The following is a 24,051-nucleotide window of genomic DNA, read 5'->3' as shown; positions in this document are numbered from 1 at the left end:
CTTCACTGGCTAGGCCAGCATTTATTGCCCATCCCTAACTGCCCTCGTTCACAAGGCATTTTAAGGGTCAACCACATTGGTGTGGGTCTGGAGTTACACGTAGACCAGACCAGGCAAGGACAGCAGATTTCCTTCCCTACAAGGATCGGCAATGGTTTTCCGGTCATCAGGCTTTTAATTTCAAATTTTTATTGAATTCAAATTTCACCATTTGACCCATTACCCTGGGTCTCTGGCACACTAATTCAGTGACAATACCACTCTGCCACCTGTGGAAACATCAACAAAAATAAGCAGTGATTCCAATAGCCTCATTGCTATCCCAATCCCTCATCTTCAAACACCTTGAGTACCAGCCGTAAAACCACATTAACAACTGCAGTGCATCAATATACAGACTCTTAACTGCTGGTGGGAAATCCATAATTCATAAATAGAAGATAGTCACCAAGAAATCCAATAAGGAACTCAGGAGAATCTTCTTTACCTCGAGAGTAATTATGGAACTTGCTGCCACATTGAATAGTTTAGGAGTGTGTACTTAAAGGGATGCTAGATAAAAATTATGAACATCATGATGGTAGGGCTGGATGAGTTAGGACTGTTGGATGCTTACGTGCAACACAAATACTGGCACAGACCAGTTGGACCAAGTAGTCTGCTCCTGTACTGGAAATGCTATGTTAGTCTATCCTGAAAAGGCTTGAACCAAGTATGAGACAACAACCATGAGTTTTAATCCTTCTCCAGCCTAGACACTAAACTATAACCACTAGTTTTGATTCATTCATCATAGCAATCATCAGCACATATCTACACACCAGAAAATGGGGATCATTGTGATTAAAGATTGTCTTTCAGGTGAAGGGAAATTCTCTGTTGGTCTCCAGGCACACATTCCGTGTTCTCACATCTCTGAAAGATTGCTGATCTGAAAAACATTTGCCAATTCACAGAGAGGAAAAAAAAAAATAGCTGCAGAAATGCCCAAGGGACTGTGTTTTCAGGCTCTGATGAAAGACAAAGTAAAACGAAAAGGGAAATCTTTTCACTTTGAACTCGGTTTCCTTCATATTGCAGGAGAAATGTTAAAAATGGAATAATTCCACGGGTGTAAGCTTTTACATGCAAGGTATTTGCTTTTAATACCATTTCCTTTCTAATGCAGAAGCAGATCCAATTATTTTATGATGGGTAGCTTATGTCCAGGGTGGAAAAGTGGTTTCCTTTAACAGCAACTCTTGCTTTCAGTGTGAATTGTTTTAATTAACTAATTTTGCATGGAGAAATAATTATAAAGCATTAGTCATTGCATTCCAATTGCAATAACAGTAATGCCTTAAAATGCAGCATGGTGACATGAAATCGGCTTCACCGCCTGCTGTTGATTACATTAAGAGCCCTTTTCAAAGTGAAACCAAACAGCAATAGATTAAAGCAGAATTGGCCCTGGGGTTATGTCATCGCACAGTGAATGCTGGTTTCCAATTCCCCAGAAAGATCTCTGCCCTGCACACTGAACATTAAGAATTGTTCAGATTTTATAGTCAGGCAATTATAATCAACCCATGCTAGCTGCAACTGTTTCAATGTAAATGTTAAAATCAGGCATTTGACTATTAAGTATGGTCTTCAGTTCGCGTTATGAACACAATATTTACATCACAGAAACAGGCCATTCAGCCCAATTGGCCCATACTGGTGCTTATGCTCCACATGAGCTTCCTCTCTTCTTTCTCTGTCTAGCCATCAACATATTCTTCTATTTCTTTCTCCTTCATATACTTATCTAGCTTCCCCCTAAATCCATCTATGCTATCCACCTTAAATAATCCTTGTGATCGCGAATTCCACATTCTAATTGACCATCCTCCGAGTTAGGAAAAAAGGTTTCTCCCGAGTTCCCTATTCAATTTATTAGTGATTATAATTATTGCCCTAGTTCTGCTCTTGCCTGCAAATGGAAACATATTTTCTATGCCCACCCTCTCAATCGTACAGGCCTCCATCAGGTCACCCCTCAGACTTCTCTTTTCTGCAGAAAAGAGCCCCAGCCTGTTCAACCATTCCAGATAGGTTTTCATCTCTCAGCTCTGGTATCTTTCTAGTGAATTTTTTTTGCACCTTCTTCCTGTGCCTCTCTATCTTTTCAATAATGTTGAAACCAGAACTGTCCACAGGACTCCAAGTGTGGTCCATTCAAAGTTATCTACAAGTTTAGCTAGCATCTCTACCACTCTCCCTGATAACCGCTTGATGTTGAACCAGATTGTTCACAACCCTGGTATCACATTTTACCTTGAGATGAACTTGAGGTCACTTATCCACGCCATCCCCTAGATCACGTGCTTCCACCTCTATAACAACACTCGATTTCCAACTGTCACAGTTCATCCGCTGCTGAAATATCTTAGTTCAAGTTTAATGCCTTGTCTACAGCAATGGATAAAGAACACCCAGTGTCACTGGGATATCCAAGGTTGTGGAGTAATGAATAGCATCGTGAGGTAAATTTGAAGAATCAAAATGAGATTCTGCGTTAGTGAATACACGCCAGGACGATGATCGCCAATCTGAGTGGCTGCAGTCACCATATTTGCCACAGCCACCTGCTTCCAGCTCTGGAATCCTAGGGTGGCAAGAGCCAGATGGAGACCTGTACTTTCTGCCTTAATGCCAACTGATCAAAATGCATGGGAAAATTATGCAGTGACAGAACAGGCTACCTGCAACCTCACGCTTGCACAAAGGATGTTTACGCCTTCAATTTTGTACATCATGGGAAGAATTTTCCCCCTGTTGGCAGAGGGGGGGAGGGAGTGCAGGAGCGGGCGCGTGCAGGTGCACCTCCGATCGGCGCCCCCAATCGGGGGTCATGCCGCCATTTTATGTGGGCGGGCCAAATAAAGACCCGCCCATCGTGGCGTCCGTCAGGAAGTGCTATGCGCTCCCTGTGCGGGGACGGGGGGGATTCCCTCAGCCGCGAGCGCGCTCTCACGCCCGCATCGCACTCATCTCCCTGCGGCTAAGTGCTGCCTCAGGGAGATCGGTGCCAAATTCAAAAATGGTCAATGCACAAAATTAAACTTTCCCTGACACGTCGCCTCGTGTGACACTGTCACATGAGTTGGGAACATGTCCATCATTTTCATTCAAACTTTTATTAAATTTTTAAAAACCTACATGAAACCTCATCCTGCTCATGGATGAGGTTTGATGTTTTTTCTGAAGCCCGCCAAGGCTCCCGGCCTGTCCGCCAACCTTAAGGTCGGACGGGGCAGGTCCATTAACTCGCTCAATTAGTTTTTAAATGGCCTCAATTGGCCGATGGCAGGTTGGCGGGTGCACAGCTGATTCGTCTGCGCCCCCGCCAACCTGAAAATTGAAATGCCGCTGGTTGACATCGGGAGTTCTGCCCAAAGTCATCCGGCGTCATTTTGCATGTTGGTGAACAGGCCCCGTCCCCCCCCGGCACTCAATATCCTGGCCCATGTGTTCAGCCCTTTCACTGCAACCTCAATAAAGGCCAGGAATCCATTGAGGTGCTTTATCAGCTCTTCCAAAGGCTTTCAGAACATTTGCCTCCTCGTTGTGACATACTTGTCCCCATCTCTAAGTTTCACTTGCCTACAAATTTCCGCTCCTAACACTCGTGTGCTCCTTATCTCGGAGGAGATTGCAAAGGTTGGGAGGGGTGAGGGATTTGAAAACAAGTTTGAGAATTTTAAAATCAAGACGGAACTTGACCTGGAGTCAATGTAACCTAGGTTTTTGTCAGAAAGGAACTTGAGAATGACACTGAAGGACTGGGTAATCCTGCTAAGACATTGACAATGAGCAACTAAGCTGTACAAGCAGTAGGATCACAGGTTAAACACCCAGTCGGTTTTATATTAGCTGCTCAGGGCTGGAGCACTCCACTTGACCTGAGAAACCCGACAGGGTTTGGTTTGATGAGAGGGTGCTCCCACAGTTTAACTTTTTTACCATCAAGGCTCACCAATGACTAATGGCTCTTTCTGAAAGGTTCCACAAGTTTCCCAGCATCCATTTCATATCACTTCAGCCTCATGGGGAGGTGAGGAGATGGCATTGTGGTATTGTCACTTGACTAGCAATCCAGAGACCCAGGGTAATAATGCTCTGGGTTCGAATCCCGCCACAGCAGATGGTGAAATTGGAATTCAACAAAGATCTGGAATTAAAAGACTAATGGTGACCATCGTTGAAAAAAAACTCATCTGGTTACCTCGTCTGGCTGTGAGTCCAGACCCACAGTAACGTGGTTGGCCCTTAAATTAGGGATGGGCAAAAAAATGCTGGCCTAGCCCGCGACGCCCACATCCCATGAATGAATAAAAACCATTCTGATTCTTTTTCCTTTTACATACGTATTTGTTTACTTTGTTGACAAATAAACTTGGGAGAGTATAGCTGATGTCCCTCATCACCCATAACTTATCACTTCCATTTCCTTCTGTCTTGAAAAAAAAACTCCCCAAGCCACGGAACTGTCCTTCCAAGCTGCCTAGTTTTGAGCCTTCTATAGTTCTTCAGCTTTTGATCTACTAAACCACCCCTTACGTCCACCTTTGATGAGCATGTACCCATCTTTACTTTCTCCCATCCTTGTCACTACCCTCCCCCACCGCCTCATATGTCCCCCACCTTCATTTCATCATGTTCAAGGAATGCAGACTATGGCATATCTTAGTGCACAACTGGTTTAGCCATCCATTGCCAGAACTTACTGGACCACATCCAGTGTCATTAGGCCTCATCCTACTTAACCAAAACCACCCATGTCTTTCCCAATGGGTGGGTTAAGTTCAAACTGTCCTCAATGCGTCAGCTTCCACAATTACATGACAGCACCCAATTCTACAGCACCACCTCCCCAGAGTCCTCCACTTCATGTCAACCGTCGTACATCTTGTCTAACATTCAGATTTGGACAAGCCACGATTTCCTCTAATTATACATTGGAATGACCAAAGACATCAACTTGAGTCCTCAACAAAAGCTTTGCATCCACTTCCTAATCACACCCCTCTCCTTGGCCACTGTCACAGGTTGAATCAGACATTTTGTTGCCCTATTTAGCCCCATGTCCTCGCCATTATAAAGCCTGGTTATTTAAACCTCCATAAGATTACCCATATCTGCCCCAGCTCAGCTCATTTGCTGCTGAAAAGCTCATCCATGCTTTGTTCACTTTCAGACTTCACTATTCAATGATATCCTGACTGGCCTCCAATCCCCAGTGCAAGGTAAACTTCTGGCCATGGAAATCTCAGCAGCCAGTATCCAAATCTGCATCAAGTTCTGCTCACTCTGTCCTCGTTCGTGGTTACCCAACATCTCCAATTAAAAATGATCATCCTTTTGTTTAATTCCTTTCATCGCCTTACTCTCCCTATTCCTGTAACCTCCACAAGCCCTACAAATTCTTGAACCCCAAAGCCTCCATTCATCCACTTCTGGTCTCTTCGGCATCCATCTCCCCTTCAGCTGTCTAGCTCACACAATAGAATTCTCTCCTGAAACTTTTCCACCTCTCTTTCTCTTCCTTTAAGACAGTCTTTAAATCCCACCTCATTGACCAAGCTTTTGGTCAGCTCTCAGAATATCTTTTTTTGGCTCAACATTCAGCTTTGTCCCACTAAGACTTATGATGTACCTTGGATTTTTTTATATAAATCATTTAACATGCTACGTAATTAAGAAGTTATTTTTGCTGGACCACTAACTGCAAGGATGGCGAGCTAGTATCAAAGACCAAAGACTGATTTTCTAAGAGTGTCAAAATTTTGTGCCAAGCTTAAAATAATGGTACAATATTTAATTGAAGTCATGTATTGTGCTACCAAAGTTGCATCTGTCTTTTATGGCATTGTATCCATTGGACTATGTTGGCAGGTTCTTGATGAGGCAAGTCTGCCGAATATCATACATAGATACAGCTAAACTGGATAAATTCCAATCTTATGATAGCTTAGTGTTGTTTATTGGAATTCCTAATATCTCTTATAATATATTCCAACTGGTAACGGTAATGGTACTGCACACTGTAGCGGGCAGTTGGCAAGATATAGAATTATGCCAATGAATGTTTCCAGGAATGTTAATGAGAATACAGGACTCCACTATTGTCAGAAAATGGGCTAGACTCACATAAGTCTCTCCAGGGATAAAACTGGTGACACAGAAGGATATGTAACTATCAATGCACAGAAGACAGAACATTTATACTCATGGGTTAACTCAGGAGGTCTGGCAGCATCGGCGGAGAAGAGCAAAGTTGACGTTTCGAGTCCTCATGACCCTTCAAGGGTCATGAGGACTCGAAACGTCAACTTTGCTCTTCTCCGCCGATGCTGCCAGACCTGCTGAGCTTTTCCAGGTATTTCTGTTTTTGTTTTGGATTTCCAGCATCCGCAGTTTTTTGTTTTTATACTCATGGGTTATTTGTTGTATTCAGTGGTAGTTTCCCACCACTACTGTCAGCAGTACGAAGGAAATAGTGAGTAAATTTCAGAATAATTAAAATTGGAACATCGAATGATACAAATTGACAAAACAATCTGTAATATGCAAAATGCTGTTACTGGATGAGAATATTTGGCAGGCTCAATAGTTCTCAATACATAGGGCAGAATTTTCCCCCTGATTAAGGCACACCCAGAAGCGATGTGCTGGATAGAATGAAAGCACCTGACCCGAATGGTGGAAGAGACATTCTGTTCTATCGGGCCTCCCGTGAATGGTTCCTACTCTTTCTTCATACCAAAAGAGGAAATGTCATTTATTTTACCGCTTGGACACCACACATGAATTGAAGGCACAAGTTCCAAAGATATTCTGGGCTGCAGCAGCCTCCACGACAATTTGGATGACAAACCTCTCAATGGTTTCCCCCTCGAGGTTGTAATGGGCACAGCTTGTGTGGCTAATTGGCTGGGCCTTCTTGCTGTAGCTACATTTTTTTTTTAAATGAATCAAAAATGGAATTGTAGGAAGTCACATATCAAGTTTGTTGAAAATCTCATCAAGTTACAAGTTGCCAAGACAATTTTTTGTTGAGATGCAGATTAATGAAACAACAGGGACTATTCATGACTTTCACAGGTACCAAAGAGCGATCGAAACTCACATCACATCGGTCTTTACCGGTCAGCTGAGAAAGAAGACTTCCATTAGGAGATATTGAGCTGGGTTCTAACTCAGGTCCCAGAAGTGATCTACGTAACCACTGTGAAATCCAGCCTCCACCCACTCCCCAACACTAAGAAAATTTTGCCAAGATACCAGAAATTAAATGGCCACTCTCTGTGTTCTATGATCCATCCATCCATTTTCTCACCGCTTCTCCTGGTGAGGGTCGAGGTGACAGTAAGCTGAGCAGGGCCAACCAGGCTTCCCTTTCCTCAGCCACAGATTCCAGCTCCTCCTGGGGTTTCCCAGGCATTCCCAGACCAGCTGAGAGGTGTAATCCCTCCAGCGTGTCCTGGGTTGGCCTCGAGGTCTCTGCCCAGTGGGCCATGCCCGGTACAGCTCCAGTGGGAGCCTACCAGGGGGCATCCTTATCAAATGCCCAAACCACCTCAACTGGCCCTCTCTTGATCTGGAGGAGCAGTGACTTTACTCCAAGGCTCTCCCACATTGCCGAACTCCTCACCCTGTCCCGGAGAGTATGCCTAGCAACCCTGCGGAGAAACCTCATTTCCACCACTTGTACCCGCAATCTTAGACCTATCGTCATTACCCATAGTTCATGACCATAGGTGAGGATGGGGACGTAGATCAACCGGTAAACCAAGAGCTTCATCCTAAAACTCAGCTCACGCTTCACTATCACGGACCAGTAGAGCACCCGCGGAACTGCAGCGCCGCACCGATCCGCTGGTCAATTGCACTCTTGCCGCCATCACTCGGGAACAAGGACCCGAGGTACTCGAACTCCTCCACTAAGGAAAGCTGTTCCCCCTTCACCTGGAGAGAGCAACCCACTCTTTTCCGGGAGAGAGCCACGACCTCAGATTTGGAGGTGCTGATCCGCATCTCAGTCGAAACATGCTCGGCAGAGAAACGTTCGCGTGCGTGTCGGAGATCACAGTTGGAGGAGACGAGCAGCACACCATCATCTGCAAACAGCAGAGATGCCACTCTCAAGCCCCAAACTGGATACTCTCTGTACCTTGATAATCCTGTCCACGAAAATCACAAAACAGGGGTGGTGACGAGGCACATCCTTGGTGGAGCCCCACGCCCGCCCTGAACAAATTCAACTCAATGGCGAGAACGTGGACACAACTCTTGCTCCACAAGTAGAGAGACCTCACATTCCCGCAGACCCTCCCACAAAATATCTTGAGGAACGCGGGGTCCTATGCCTTCTCCAGGTGCTCTACCACGTTATGATTCAGGGACAAGGGAATGGCACTAATTTGATTCCTCTTTCAAAGAGAGAGCTGGCAGAGACAGAACGAGCAAATGGGTTTCTTTAGTGCCGTGTGATTCTATGGGCTGAATTTTGCCCTTGTCGAGCGGGCGCAGCGGGCAGGCCCCGGGAGCGGTCCCGAAGCTGACTGCGATCGGGCCCCGACATGGCCAATTAGCGTGAATCGCACGCTACTGGGGTGGGGGGGGTGGGTGTGGGAGGGGCACGAGCACTGATGTTCGCGCAGGTGCGCGCAGTAAGAGCTCCCTCAGGCACAGAGCTACCTCATGGAGCTGAAGATGTTTCTCAATATAAATAACGTTAATATAATGAAAACATGTCCTGTCATGTGACTCTGTCGCATGAGCAGGGACGTGTAAAATATGAGTGCAAAAGGCTTTTATTTATTTATTTTTTTAAATCACTGGACGAAACCTCATCCTGCCCATGGATGAGGTTTCACCAAAAATGCAAAGGCCGCTTGGCCTTTTCGTCCACCCGGCCAACTGAACGGTTGGACGGGCAGCAAAAAAATTCCAAACAATTAGTTGATTAAGGGCCTTAATAGGCCACTTCGTTGTTGGCGGGCGCGTTGCCGACTCCTGCGCGTGCCCGCCGACTGAAATATCGCGCGGGTGAGTCAGGACGCTCGCCCGACGTCATTTTACGCTCGTTCATTCATCGGGCCGCATGAAGAGTCAGAAATTCCTGCCAACAAAGATTTCAGCTGCTGACCAGCTCAAAATTATAAGGGGAGCTTCAGCGCGGCTTCTATTTCTGTCTCCTACATGAGGAATCAGCACCAGTTTCTGAAAATGTCGGAGCTGCTCCTCTTTTGGTAGGTCTGCTTCCTCTGAAGAAAATAGCTCCTGGGGATCATTCGGACACACTGCATGAGGAAAATCATAGTCTATCCTTCAACACGCTTGGCCAATAAAGGAAGTTGTCTTAATAAAAAGGAGTAGTTTGTTCATCTTATTTCATGTTCAAAGAAGTTAGTGACATCCAATAGCCAAAGGCCTTAAGAATTTAATTGAAGCTTAACAAACATTACCAGGTCTGTTTTCATCTTTTGCTGTCCCTTATTTTCACGGGTACAGCACCCGAGTGATAAGTAGGTTAATTGTGTCCAGGCAGGTTTACTTTAGCAGTGTGTATTTTTTTCCAATCTGTATTTCTTAAAACAAAGAGAATTATAAACACCCAAATTAAGCAATCAATTGAAATAATCTTTCGGGGAAGGTTATTCTCATTCTTTCAAAGTCCACGGGGCAGGATTTTTCACTGAGAGAGCGGGCGCGCACCCATCCCCACTACAGCGTAAAATGGCGGACAATGAGATCGGGCAAGCGTGCTGACATCATCAAGCACTCGCGCAATATTTTGGTGGGTGGGCGCGCGCGTGGGTGACAGAGCCACGCCCGCCATAAATTAAGAGGCCAGTTAAGGCAAGTAAAAAGGGAACTGATGCCGATTTTTCGTTGCCCGCGAAATTTCGTGCTCATCGCACGGGCAAAACGGGCAGGCGGCCAGGCGACAATTTCAAAAACCTCATCCACGGGCCGGATAAAAAGGGTCAGCAGCATTGCCAGTGGGAGTAGTGAGGAGTTTTGGAGAGAATTTGCTGCTGGTTGCTTATTGGTATTTGGCAGGTTCAGCTCTGTTTGGGGCTTCACTGTTACATTTCCAGGCCTCATTTCAAGTCTCCTTGGTGTCTTCCAAGGACCCCAGAGGATTCAGACCATGTGGACCCTTCCAGGTATCAGGCAGCCTTCCCTTTACCTTGGTAATGGTGGTTACGGTCTCCACTGGTGGAATCTCCTCTCAGGAGGAAAAGAGGGACAGAAAGGAGAGGAGGCCAGGTGTTCCAACACAGCTTCCAGGGCAGGGACCTGTGGGAGGAGAGGCGCAGGCACAAGGGGCGCAGGGCCAAGCAGCAGTCCAGGGCGGAAGGGGCCACAGAAGACGGCACTATCCTGCTCCCAGGGCCTACAGGCAGTGATGTAGCCACCTAAATATGTCCAAGGGGCAATGCCGAAGGAGGCTCTGCCTCTCAAGGGAGATAGTGACCTCCTTCTGTCAGATGATTGGGCCGGAGATCCACTCTGACTGTGTGGGTGGATACCCCACGCCAGTGGCTCTGAAGGTCACAGTGACCTTCAACTTCTATGCATCTGGCTCTTTCCAGGGCTCAGTGGGGGATCTGAGTGGAGTCTCCCAATCAGCTGTCCACAGTTACATCAAGCTGGTGACAGAAGCTCTGTTCAGGTGGGTATTGACTTTCATTAATTTCTGTATGGATGAGGCCAGCCAGGCAGAGCGAGCCAGAGGCTTCACGGCCATTGCTGGCTTCCCCCGTGTCCAGGGTGCTATAGACTGTACACATGTGGCCATCAAGGCGCCAGCAGGTGAGCCCGGTGCCTTCGTCAACAGGAAGGGCTTCCACTCCATGAACGTGCAGATAGTGTGTGATCACAGGATGCAGATTCTACAAGTCTGTGCAAGGTACCCAGGCAGCTCCCATGACTCATACATCCTCAGACACTCCCAGTTGCCAAGGTTGTTCATCTCTCGAGCCCGACTATATGGATGGCTTCTGGGTGACAAGGGCTGTCCATTAAAAAGGTGGCTTATGACGCCTCTCCGTCACCCAAGAGCAGAGACCAAGCAGCGGTACAACAGGAGTCGCGCCTCCACAAGGGCTGTTGTAGAGATAACCATGGATCTTCTGAAGATTCGCTTCCGATACCTGGACTGTTCAGGGGGAGCAATACAATATCCCCCAGAGCAGGTGTCACTGATAGTGGTCGCATGCTGCGATCTCCAATCTGGCACTTGTAAGGGGGGACCCACTGGAGGAAGAGGATCTTGACGCAGCTCTACAGGCTACAGAGGATGAATCCAGTAGAGAGTCAGAAGAGGAGCACGGTGAGGGGAATGCTGAGGGCGTGGAGGCAGACCTCGGTAACCTCCAGGGTGGCAGGGACACCAGGGACGCCTTGTTCAATTTGAAAGTTTGTGGACGAAACAAAGCTTGGGAGAATTGTAAGTTGTGAGGACAGTGTGGAACTTCAAAAAGACATGTGGAGTGGGCAGATAGGCGGCAGATGAAGTTCAATGTGGAGAAGTGTGAGGTGATACACTTTGGTACAAAGAACATGGAGAGACAGTATAAAATAAAGGGTACTATTCTAAAGGGTGTGCAGGAGCAGAGAGACCTGGGTGTATATGTACATACGTCATTAAAGGTGGCAGGACAGGTAGAGGTAGCTGTTTCTAAAGCATACAGTATTCTAGGCTTCATTAATAGGGGCATAGAGTACAAGAGTAGGGAGGTTCTGATGAACTTATGGAAGACACTGGTTTGACCTCAGCTGGAGTATTGTGTACAGTTCTGGGTGCCACGCTATGGGCAGAATTTTACATTCGGCATGCAAGGGCGGGCCCAACACGCCGGAACGTTAAATGATGCGCGATGACATCGGGCGTGCGTCCCAACGTCATCGCGCTGTTTTGCGATATTTCGTTCGGTGGGCGCGCGCCGGGGTCGACTACGCACCCACCGATAATTGAAAGGCCTATTAAAGGTCATTAATGTACTAACTAACTCCAAATTTACGCTGCCCGTCCAACCGAACGGTTGGCGGGCAGACGAAAAGGCCAAGTGGCCTATATGTCTTTTAGGAAACCTCATCCACAAGTGGAATGAGTTTTCCTAAAGCTAATACTGATTATATAAGGACTTTATTTTGAAAATAAAAACAATGTCCTATCTCGTGTGACTGTGTCACGTGAGGGGACATGTTTCATTATATTTTTAATGTTTTGAATAATGTCTTTAAAAAGCACTTCAATCTCCCTGAGGCAGCTCCGAGTATGGACGAGGGAGCGCTGGACCCAACTCCCTCTCCTCCCCTCGCCCGCACAGGTAGTGCTCAGCGCTACCACTCACGATCCATGCTGGGCAGGCCTTAATAGGCCCACCCGCGTGAAATCGCGGTGTCAAGCTGATCATGGGAGGCGGTCCCGCCCACACCTGACGCATGGAAAATCCTGGCCTATACGAAAGATGCGAACGCATTGGAGAGAGTACAGGAGGAGGTTTACGAGAATGGTCCCAGTAATGAGACACTTCAGTTATGAGGAAAGGTTGAAGTTGAGGCCGTTTTCCTTGGAGAGGAGACTGGATAGAAGTTTTCAAAATCATGATGGGTCTGGACAAAGTAGGAAGGGAGAAACTGTATCCGCTGGTAAATGGACCGGGAAGCAGAGGGCACAGTTTTAAAGTGTTTTGCAAAAGAAGCAAAAGCGAGGTTAAAAAAACATTTTCACACAGCGAGTAGTTAGGGTTTGGAATGCACTGCCTGTAAGTGTGGTGGATGTAGGTTCAATTGAGGCATTCAAGAGGGCATTGGATGTTTATTTAAACAGAAACAATGTGCAGGGTTACAGGGAAAAGGTAGGACATTGGCACTAAGTTAAAATGATCAGAGAGCCGGTGCAGACATGATGGGCCGAATGGCCTCCTTCTACACCGTAACAATTCTGTGATCCAACGCTCCTTCATCTAGGCTGCCAAATAAGCGCTACCACCTCAAGCCAGGGCTGCTGCCTCCATCCAGGATGTCTGAAATGGCCCTTTCCTTTGACCCAAAAGTCCACTCAGTGCCTGTGTAATAAATTTTCAAGCCACCCACACCCAGCATTACACACTGGCGTACCCTGCACCACAATAAATAAAAAAGGTGAAGCATACTCAGGCCATTACGACAAAATAACATTTATCGCATGTTGACAGTCAAAACAAATTAACAGAACCTTCTCTGGTCTTCAACCCAGACCAGTTAAAATAAACAAAACATTGCACAACAGAAGATCACCCATGACCAGTACCTCTTGTGCTCAAGATTCCTTAAACTTACGTTAGTGAGTGCTGCGTCTTGGTGCTCTTCCCTTGCTCATACAGGCATTGGAGACAGACTGCTGACTATTCTGTCCTGTTGGCCTCGATGACCTTGGTGGTCGTCCTCTGGCCAGTGGAGCCTGTGCTGGCCCCGCCTGGGAGGGAGCGGCCAGTGCCACAGTTGGCATCTCCCCAGTCGCCGCAGCCTCATCAGATGCCACCGACACTGGCAGAGGGGCAGAGGAGCTGCTGCCCTCATCCGGAGCGCCCTGGGAGGAGCCCGCAGAGACAACAAGCAGCTCATGCGCCAATGTGAGGTCACTCTCATTGACCTCCCTACTCACCACTGATAGACGGGCACCTAGCTGGGATACTGGGTGTCCCATCCATCTCCCACACTGGCACTGACCACCTGAAGTCAGTGCCAGTGTGAGGATTTGCAGGTCCGAGCACAACCCCTGGAACCCTGATTCTGTTCCTGGAGCTGCCTCTCAGTGCGCTTGGCCATGTGGGTCAATGCAGTGCTGATGCTGCGCATGGACTCCTCCATAACAGAGACCATGGCACGCAGACCCTCATGGATCATCGCCAGATCCTCCTGCACATCCAGAATCTGCTGCCTAATGGACAACTCCAGAGGCTCATCATCTGCCTTCGACTCAGCATCGTCCTGGTCTCCAGCAGTCCTCCAACTGCCGGCACTTGGGCACACTCTGCCTCCACATGCACCTCAAGCGAGTGCGAAGTGCCCTCAGCGCTGTGCACCGACACTCTAGCTAAAGATCTAATGCCCACCAAGGTGCTGGTATCTGCGCTGGTGCCTAGTTCAGAGAGTGGGTGTGACACAGGTGCATCAGGAATTGGCGGTCCTCTGGCATCAGGGCTGGGTCTCCGGGGTCCTGTGATTGGGTGCGTGGTGGCAAACGTAAGGGAGAACAGTGACATGTCATTAGTTTAAGTCATCACACTATCACTGTGCATGCCAGGCACCCTGGTGAGACCATGGAGATCAGCATCAAGGTGCCAGCATCTTTCAATGATCAATGGGGAATCCAGTTTTGAGGCTCCCATCAATGATGAGATGACACAAGAATGTTTGCACCATCCAAAACTCTCACCTCAGTGCACTTTTGTCTGACACCCCAGCCTCTCCGCAGCCGGTTGCCGGGGTGTGTGGCGCCTCTCCAGTTCCAAGGCCTCCTATTCATATCTGGTGAGGGTTAGGAGGTTTGGGGGGGGTCTCCACCAGTCCGCGACCTTTCAATTTTGTTATGGGCCATCTTCTCCTGAAAGGGCAGAGCAGCATTGATGAGTCCACTCTCCACCTGCAGCGCCATTGCAGCCTGGCCAACCCCAGCTGAGGAGCACCTCGCAGGGCATATCTGAGTCGTGGCCCTCGAGCCACAAGGGACTCAGCCAGGGCTCACCCTCTTGGCCGGCTCTGGAGTCTTTGACAGTCGGCACTCAAACTCTCACACCCAAGCTACAAGGGGCACGGCCAGCCCTTAACACTACAACACACTGATCCATGCCAACACAGCAGCAGGTGGTTAAGCCTCTTGCGGCACTGGACCCAGGTGTGCCACACAACATCCTGGCTGCTGACCAGCACTGCCACCTCCTCCCAATCTCTGTTTGTAAGGTGCAGTAGCCTCCTCCTCCTCCTATCCCTGGGGACAAGGGTGTCCCTCCTGGCAGCCACCTCCTCCAGGAGGACCATGAGGCATTCATCAGAAAACCGGGATTGGGGCGGGGGTGCTGAGTGCCCACCTGACCTGCCCTCCCACCTGGCGTCTGCAGCCGCATTTGAATCCATAATTTATAATCTCCTGATGACAACGCCGAAGACGCCTTTGTCACTGGCAGCCTTCCAGGGCCTGACCGTGCCGGTTTTAAACCGGCTGCCGGGTCGCTCACCCAGCAGCCGACAGACCCCCCTCCCCCGCCTGCCCCTCCCCAACCATTAGGGAGCCCCCGTTGACGCTCGGCAGGCCTTAATTGGCCCACCAGCGTGAAATCGCGGCCGGGGGCCAATTACGAGCAGTGGCACCTTTCCCGGCCACTCCCAGGCCCACTCATCACACCCGCCCACCAAACTCAAAATTCTGCCCATGAAGACTCCTCATCTGGTGACCCCCCCCCCCTCATAATTTTTGGGATTACAAAATAGCAGGAGGTCCTCTTCCTGAGGGCAGTAATAAATCAACTTTCTTCCTCATGTAATCCACATAGGGAGAAGCCACTTCAACTATGATCTATATCAGCCTTTTCAGGTGCTGGAATTTTTCCTTAGTCCTTCCATGGAAGTGTTGACGACTTTGCACAAGATAATGCCGTGATGGACACTGCCAAGGATGCAACTTGCATCCAGTAACAAGCAAGACTTGCCTCGAGACCCAATATTTCTCTATGTGTGTGGGAGTCATTCAGGGTCAAGAAAGGCTGTGTAGTGGTAAAGCTGGGTGTACGTGTGGAAGCAGACTCCATGGTAACAGATGCTTTCAAGAGCAGCGTGTACCTGAACTAGGGGAAGGGGAACAAAGAGAGGTCCTTCAGGAACCTTGCAGGTAATCATGTGCATGTACAAGAAGGAAAACCATTGCTAGAGATGCTCTGGCTGTGGTTAGATAAGCAGTAGCGAAATAAAGCAATGCCAGATGGAGTTGGATAACAAAAGTGAGGACAATGGTGTGGTCAACAATGTTGAAGAATGCAAATTGACGATCCACTTCACCTTAAACACAAAAAAAATGCTCAAACTGCTAAAATTACTTAACCTTCTACTTCATGGTCAGTGTATGTATATATAATATATATTAAAGACACCTACCATATCACAGGCAGAGTGTGTGTTGTCTGTGATTCCAGCAGATGGAGCTTTTTTTGTGTGTTTTCAAGGTAAAGGAGATCAACAATTTGGAATGAAACAACTTCCAACTTCAGAAAGCTCAGATCAGCATCAAGTCCTGCACTTAAGTCCTGCACTCCCACTTTAAACCAGCTTATATTTCACCCCTCTCCTAACTTTACTCAGTTCTGTTGAAGGGTCATGAGGACTCGAAACGTCAACTCTTTTCTTCTCTGCCGATGCTGCCAGGCCTGCTGAGTTTTTCCAGGTAATTCTGTTTTTGTTTTGGATTTCCAGCATCCGCGGTAGTTTTTTGTTTTTATCAAGTCCTGCGGTGTGAACTCAAGGTCAATGTCACTTGCTGAAATATTGCCTTCATTTTAATAACTCTGAAAAAAAATCTGTAATATAGCTGTACAAGGTCAATGTGACAGAGGTACCTGTGACAACAGTGCTAAAACTAAACCTTCTGTCAAATCAGACATAATAGAACTGTGGTAGCATCACACATTCACTCTTAAACAAATGATGAACATAATAGTGCTGAATAATCAGGAACCCCACAAGAAGGCGAACCTAATAGATATTATAACTAATGACTTGGCACTTAAACTGTGTCTGTGACAGTCGTAAAAAGCATTATGTGGTCATATTCATTTGTGAATATTAATGGAATTTTAAAACAGTTTTTGAAACATATGCGATGTGGAGAGAAGCAGGCTGCTGTCATCTTCCAAATTTACAGAATAAATGCAAGCTGTTCTACTTCTAATACCAGAGAATTTCAGCCAACCATGAGCCCGAACACTGCAGTCCAAGCTACAACAATGTGTTAAACAGCTTGAGCGCTTGACAAATTTACCCAGCCTCCAGTAAATGCGGAATTTATACGATGATTGCCCTGCATCTGCCAATGCCTTTAGTGGCAATTACTTTGCTTGTTTCTTCTGCCGTTTAAGTGGGCCCGCTGTGAAATCTTATTTTCCTGTTGCATAACAGTCAGCTAGCTGACCTCTAAAATACAGAGCTTTGGCAACGTGACTTGTTTCTTCAAAAACTGCTTCTCCGATGGGAACGGACTAACACCGAAGAGAAGACGAAGCACTCTGGTATTAAGCGAGGTCCACAGCATTTCCTGGGAACGATCTCACTATCTGATCATTTATAAGAACATTTCCAGATCATCTGTGCTGCGTAACATAATACAGTTTAATTTCTCTAATTTGAAAGGGTTGCTTATTTTTAAAAGGATAATCTGTTATATCACAGAACAAATAGATGATGCGCAAGGCAACAGAAAAGTAACATTAACTGCCACTGTGAACGTAACTTTTAGTACTTATCTTACATAATCGTAGGATATAAATGACCGTCAGTTCTACAGTGTAAAACTTTAATGGAGGCGATAATCCATATATTTTTAATGACCATTAAAATAGCATAGAGAGGAAAGTAATAAGAGCCCTTAAAGCATTTGGAAAATAAAATTAGCAGTATTTTCTGATCTTTCTAAAGTTAATTTAACATGTCCTTTTCCTCCTCGAAAGGAAGGCAACTCGAAACATCCTAATACATCCTTTCTGATAAACCCGACAGCGCTCCCACTGATGTGTCTAATTGTTGCTTAAATGATTCCAGGCATTTTATGTCCACTGCTCTATATCTGGAAGTTCACGCTGTGTTAATCACATTGATGCAAAGGAGAACTTCCTAATATCAGTCCTAAATTTGCCTTTTACTAGGTAAACATGTTATCCATTGTTCTAGCCTTGCTGTTTACTTAAAAATACTATAGGTTTGTCTTTTTCATGCCCTTACTTCAATATGATCACTTCTCAGATTTCCCCTGTCCAGGCTGAAGAGCCCAAATCTGACTGGACACAGTCTGATGTGGTCTGACCAGATCACTGTTCAGTTGATCACAAGATCCTTTACTTTCATTTAAATATTTTGGTTATGTAGCTTAACATTCTATTGTTTTTGTTGCTCAGTCTTGGTTTAGCATGGTTAAAATTTGAGACTCTTTTGAGATTCTTTAGTTTCTTTCTGCTTCATCCTTAGCTATTTAAACAGCTTTCATTGTATACAAAACAAAAACAGAACTACCTGGAAAAACTCAGCAGGTCTGGCAGCATCGGCGGAGAAGAAAAGAGTTGACGTTTCGAGTCCTCATGACCCTTCGACAGAACTGAGTAAAATTAGGAGAGGGGTGAAATATAAGCTGGTTTAAGGTCGGTGGGGGGAGAGAAGTTGGGTGGGGCGGGGGGGGTGGTTGTAGGGACAAGCAAGCAGTGATAGGAGCAGATAATCAAAAGATGTCACAGACAAAAGAACAAAGAGGTGTTGAAGGTGGTGATATTGTCTAAGAGAATGTGCTAATTAAGAATGGATGGCAGGACACTCAAGGTACAGCTCTAGTGGGGGTGGGGTGGAAAGACTAACAGGGCATTACAGGTATAGATTTAAAAATAATGGAAATAGGTGGGAAAAGAAAAATCTATATAAATTATTGGAAAAAAACAAAAGGGAGCAGGAAGAAACGGAAAGGGGGTGGGGATGGAGGAGGGAGTTCACGATCTAAAGTTGTTGAATTCAATATTCAGTCCGGAAGGCTGTAAAGTGCCTAGTCAGAAGATGAGGTGCTGTTCCTCCAGTTTGCGTTGGGCTTCACTGGAACAATGCAGCAAGCCAAGGACAGACATGTGGGCAGGAGGGCATGGTGGTGTGTTGAAATGGCAAGCGACAGGGAGGTTTGGGTCTTTCTTGCGGACAGACCGCAGGTGTTCTGCAAAGCGGTCGCCCAGTTTACGTTTGGTCTCTCCAATGTAGTGGAGACCGCATTGGGAGCAACGAATGCAGTAGACTAAGTTAGGGGAAATGCAAGTGAAATGCTGCTTCACTTGAAAGGAGTGTTTGGGCCCTTGGACGGTGAGGAGAGAGGAAGTGATGGGGCAGGTGTTGCATCTTCTGCGTGGGCATGGGGAGGTGCCATAGGTGGGGGTTGAGTAGGGGGTGATGGAGGAGCGGATCAGGGTGTCCCGGAGGGAACGATCCCTACGGAATGCCGCCGGGGGGGTGAAGAGAAGATGTGTTTGGTGGTGGCATCATGCTGGAGTTGGCGGAAATGGCGGAGGATGATCCTTTGAATGCGGAGGCTGGTGGGGTGATAAGTGAGGACAAGGGGGACCCTATCATGTTTCTGGGAGGGAGGAGAAGGCGTGAGGGCGGATGCGCGGGAGATGGGCCAGACACGGTTGAGGGCCCTGTCAACGACCGTGGGTGGAAATCCTCGGTTAAGGAAGAAGGAGGACATGTCAGAGGAACTGTTTTTGAAGGTAGTATCATCAGAACAGATGCGACGTATACTTCGAAGTATACTTCCACTTATCCTATTTGCAGCACTTGGCATCATCTGAATTGCATTTCATCTGAACATTAGTTTGTCCACATCAATATTGCGCTAAATTCCAGTTTTTGAATGTACCTCTTAGTTTGGTATCACTTGCAAATTTCACTCATTTGCGCTGGGGGTATGAATCCAAGGCATTGATGTGAAGGAATATTGTAGCTCCACTTTGAGCTACTAACTTGTCATCAATGGGTAGCAGTGGGTTGTTCATGCACAGATTCCAAACAAATCAAAGTCTGCAGATGTTGGAGAACTGAAGTAAAAGCAGAAAATGCTGGAAATGCACAGAAGGTTAGTGGACATATCTAGAGCAATTGAGTAAATTTACATTCTGGCTGCAGACCCTACTTCAGAACTTTGAGTACTTGAGAAATGTCTGTTCACTCCACACACACAGAATTGACTTGCTGCGTTCCGAGCAATATCTTTCATTGTTTCACGTTCCAATGATTAGTTTAGAGCAGCACAGATATACAATTCCACAGGCACAACTATTCTCTGGTATTTTGCCTTAGTAGGTGGCATAGTGGTATTGCCACCAGACTAGTATTCCAGAGACCCAGGGTAATACTCTGGGTAGCCGGGTTTAAATCCCACCATGGCAGATGGTGGAATTTGAATTCAATTTTAAAAATCTGGAACGAAGTCTAACGTTGTGAATTGACAGCTCAGCTTCGTACATGTTTCATCCAACACTGAGCAGCGTGAATTAAATCATTGTAAATAGTTCCACCATGATTGGATTTTGCAATGACACTCTTGCTCTCTGCTATTAAATTAAACAAAATAAAAGGTCAAATAATGAAACACATCTATCACAATCGAGAGAGACACACTTACAAAACAGAATGTGGAAATAATATTAAACGATTCTGTCAGTAATAATGACGGCAAAGTTTTCATTTTCTGCATTTAAATTCACTACCATAATTACCAGTATCACATTTCATCAATGGCATCCTGCAAACAATTTTATACTATTCCATGGTAACAGGCCAACAAACTTAACACACCATGGAATTGCCTCTTTTTTCTTTATTACCCCAATCTTTCTTTCTCTCTCTTTCTGCAGCTGATTAGATTCTAATTCACCATCCTTCCCTGCCAGCCCCTTGATTCTTTCTTGATTCTTAACTCTCATTGGTTAAGGAGATACACTGTTGATTTCACTGCTCATTAAGGACCCAGATACTTTGCTGCGCTTGCCATGCCATTACCAGCTCGCACTTTCAGCAAGTTACAGTGCAAAGTGCACAGAATATGTCTGATGTCCAGTGTGTTCCAAAAATTCTATCTCTTTATTGTATGGGCTCTAAACTATTCCAAAACTTCACCCTGTGCATGTTTCCCAAAAGACTGAGCTTTAAATATACTCAGCACAAGCAACTTATTCTCTTCGACCTCAATCCTAACTTAACTTAGCAATAAACAAAACTCTCAAATAGCTGTGTGGTACTAAACAAAATTCTAATTCATTGATTTAACCAATGCTGACAGATGAAATAACACCACCATTGTTTTTTTTTAAAAGCTTATCTCATCTGACAGATTTCCTTTTCATTCCAAACTGCCTGTAAAAAATATATATATCATTTCTCTCCCGAGCGTTTCACTTGGTCTCATTTGCAAACACGTTTTGAGTCCAGTGAGTGTTCCTCTGCATTTCTACTGTCTGTCTTACCATCATGGTTTATTAATATTAAATGTCTCACTTTGCCTGAAAGGTTGCATTATGCAGAAACCTATATAGAGGCTTGTCATTCCACATCAGACTTGCTGTGCAGCAGTGCTGGAATTCTGCAGAGGGTACACATCACACCGCCACCAGAAAAATTAACAGACACCTTTAATAATGCTTTGCACTAAATCATGAGTCTCATGCAGAGCGCACCAGTAAATTCTAACGCATAATCTAACCTGATAAAATAAATTAAAACATTTGGGGCAGAGTTTATCCTGAGCACTGCAAACACCAAAGCCCACGCCAATCAAATCAAAGTGTTTCTAAACCGCAACTAGCTTATTTTGAACTGTCAGTTATGATCAGATTCATCCTGGAAGAGGTAGAGGGGTCGATTTCCTCCAGCTGTGAGCTCAAATCTGTTGACTATCTAGACACAATAACTGTGCAGAAGCGAGCGCCATTCTTTGAATTCATTCCAGGATAACTCAAAAGTTTTTGCTCTATCACACAATCAACATCCTTTCAATGCGCTGCGCTAGCAGTTCCAGAGGACTGAACACAGGTAAGTATGCCATTGATTTCCTCTCTGATGTCCAGTTTCAATTGGCAGTGGGTGTTAAAAATCAAAGTATTATAAATATTTTTAACTGACAGGTGAGGGTGTTTGCACAGTCATCAGCGCCAGTCCAAGAGGCAGAATCTCTTCCTCTTTAATAGCTGAATCAAGTGAAAGTAAATTGAAAGGCGGACTGTGAAATCATGAGTGATGAAATTTGCCTGTCTGTTATGAAGTCCAGTTCCGTTGGGCATGGGTCCATAGCACAAAATTTCCCCTAGTTTGACACAGTTGTCAACCTCATTCACACTGGCTACAGGAGAGCTAATGCGGCAAATGGAATATATCACAATGGTGCGTTTTGGGGTCTGCTTGTTGTTGGGGATACTGTTGCTGGAGAGCTAAGGGAGGTTTATTTGGTATACAACTCGCAAAAATCAACTGATTTGAAATGCTAAGTTATTGACAGTCTAAATTGGAAGACATCTTCAATTTTCCAGTGCCAACCTACCTTCACTCAATGAAGAGGATTTAGAATATAGCATGTTATGTTCTCTCACTATTAAGATACTTCACTTTGCCCATAGCAAACAAAACAATGCGATGAGCTCAAAAGCATCTGCTCTCTCAACACTTGCAACTTGCAAGGTGACGAGGTACAATAGGAATCATCATCATCTGGGTAACAAGTTCAACAATTCATCAGATTCAGGTCAGTTCATCAGATCAGCCATGATTTAATTGAATGGCAGAATAGGCTTGATGAGCTGAATGGTCTACTCTGTTCCTATCATACACTTTATGTGCTCACATGAGCCATCACTGAGATTCAAAGCTGTGTTACCAGAAATCCAGAATACTGGGTCCTTATACTCGTGAATAAATTAACCTTTGAACTTCTACTATTTGAAAACCAGCTTCTATGGGCGAATATGTTTGAATGAAATTGCAGTTCTATCTGGCTTAATAGGAAATTCAATGAATAAAAAAAATCATCTTCTCAGTAAACCATTTCTACAGAGAATGTATATAAAACCACCTTCCTATCTTTAATGCAAATCTTTTTTATTCAACCTAAGAACTTACATCAAGGCTCAATTCAGGAGTGTGATGGAATACTCTACACTTGCCCGGATTTCATTATGACATTAGGTATATATAACAATGTAAAGACGTCTAAAAGGCTGGTTCAACCTGAGAAATTGGCTAGGGATAGAGATGAGCTGGCAGCAGAAATTCAAGAAATCACAGCTTTGGGGAAGGAACGGGAGAGGGTATAAGGGCCTGGCAAAAAGAAATGCAAATCACTTTATAAGTGCATATTTCTCATGCTAATGGTCCAGATTTTCCTTCTTCAATAGCGGCAAACTTTGCTGCTACTTGGGAATGTAACAACACCGCGTCATTTAGGGGACAACACGGCCTTGTACATTATCTTGTAAGACAATTTGTCAGGTTAAGCAAAAAGAACAAAAAAGCTTACTCAATATTTAAACGATGTTATTACTGTTCTTAGCTTTATTTTACCGGAAATAAATTGCAGCTAATTATGAACCCAACAGGAGTGAATTTTACGCACCACAATTTACTTACAGACTTATTGACCAATCAGCATTATCAGTAAAATTATACTAAAAGGCAGACAGGCACAATTGCAACAGCAATCATATTACAAAACCAATCTCGCATTTGCTTTGGTAAAGCCGGCTAAAGCCTTGTTAACAAGCTTTTAGAGAATGGTGGGGAAAAACGACAAGCCCAGGCAGACATAAGCAGATCTGTTGACCTGAAGTAATTCAACAACAGAGCACCTAAGCACTGGGGCAGTCGCTGTACCAAAATGCGTTTTACTGCAATTGTTGCATGAACTGGTTAAATGCTGTTGTTGATGGGCAAAAGCTGCTGGGGATTGCTGGCTTCACAGAAAACTATATCTCCACCTCAAAACCACGTGACTTCTCAACAGTGACCAAGCATTTGGAAGAACTGGATATAGGGACACTTTGAACTTTGACCACTGAACTCCAATGTGCTGCTCAACTCTTAAGTTTCATTCCCAGCTTCGAAATCAAAGCCTCCTGGTTTGAATGTTTGAATCACACAAGCAATTTTAAAAAGCTGAACTGCAATTTACTTTAGGTTTCAAAACTTAACAAGTTGATTACGCACATAAAAGCAAATACTTTCGTTCTAATGCCGAAGTCTGACAAT

General features: G+C 45.5%; 1 protein-coding gene across 6 annotated transcripts in view; it reads right to left on the bottom strand.

Annotated features, from left to right (window-relative positions):
• The window catches only part of dtnba (dystrobrevin, beta a), a 461,468-nt gene that overhangs the window by 232,831 nt on the left and 204,586 nt on the right, over nt 1–24,051 (bottom strand). The gene's annotated exons all lie outside the window — the stretch shown is intronic.

This window comes from Cetorhinus maximus, chromosome 5 (assembly GCF_964194155.1).
Source record: "Cetorhinus maximus chromosome 5, sCetMax3.hap1.1, whole genome shotgun sequence".
NCBI classification, from domain to species: domain Eukaryota; kingdom Metazoa; phylum Chordata; class Chondrichthyes; order Lamniformes; family Cetorhinidae; genus Cetorhinus; species Cetorhinus maximus.
Note: the sequence above shows the minus strand (reverse complement) of the source record. Positions and strands in the feature narration are given on the sequence as shown.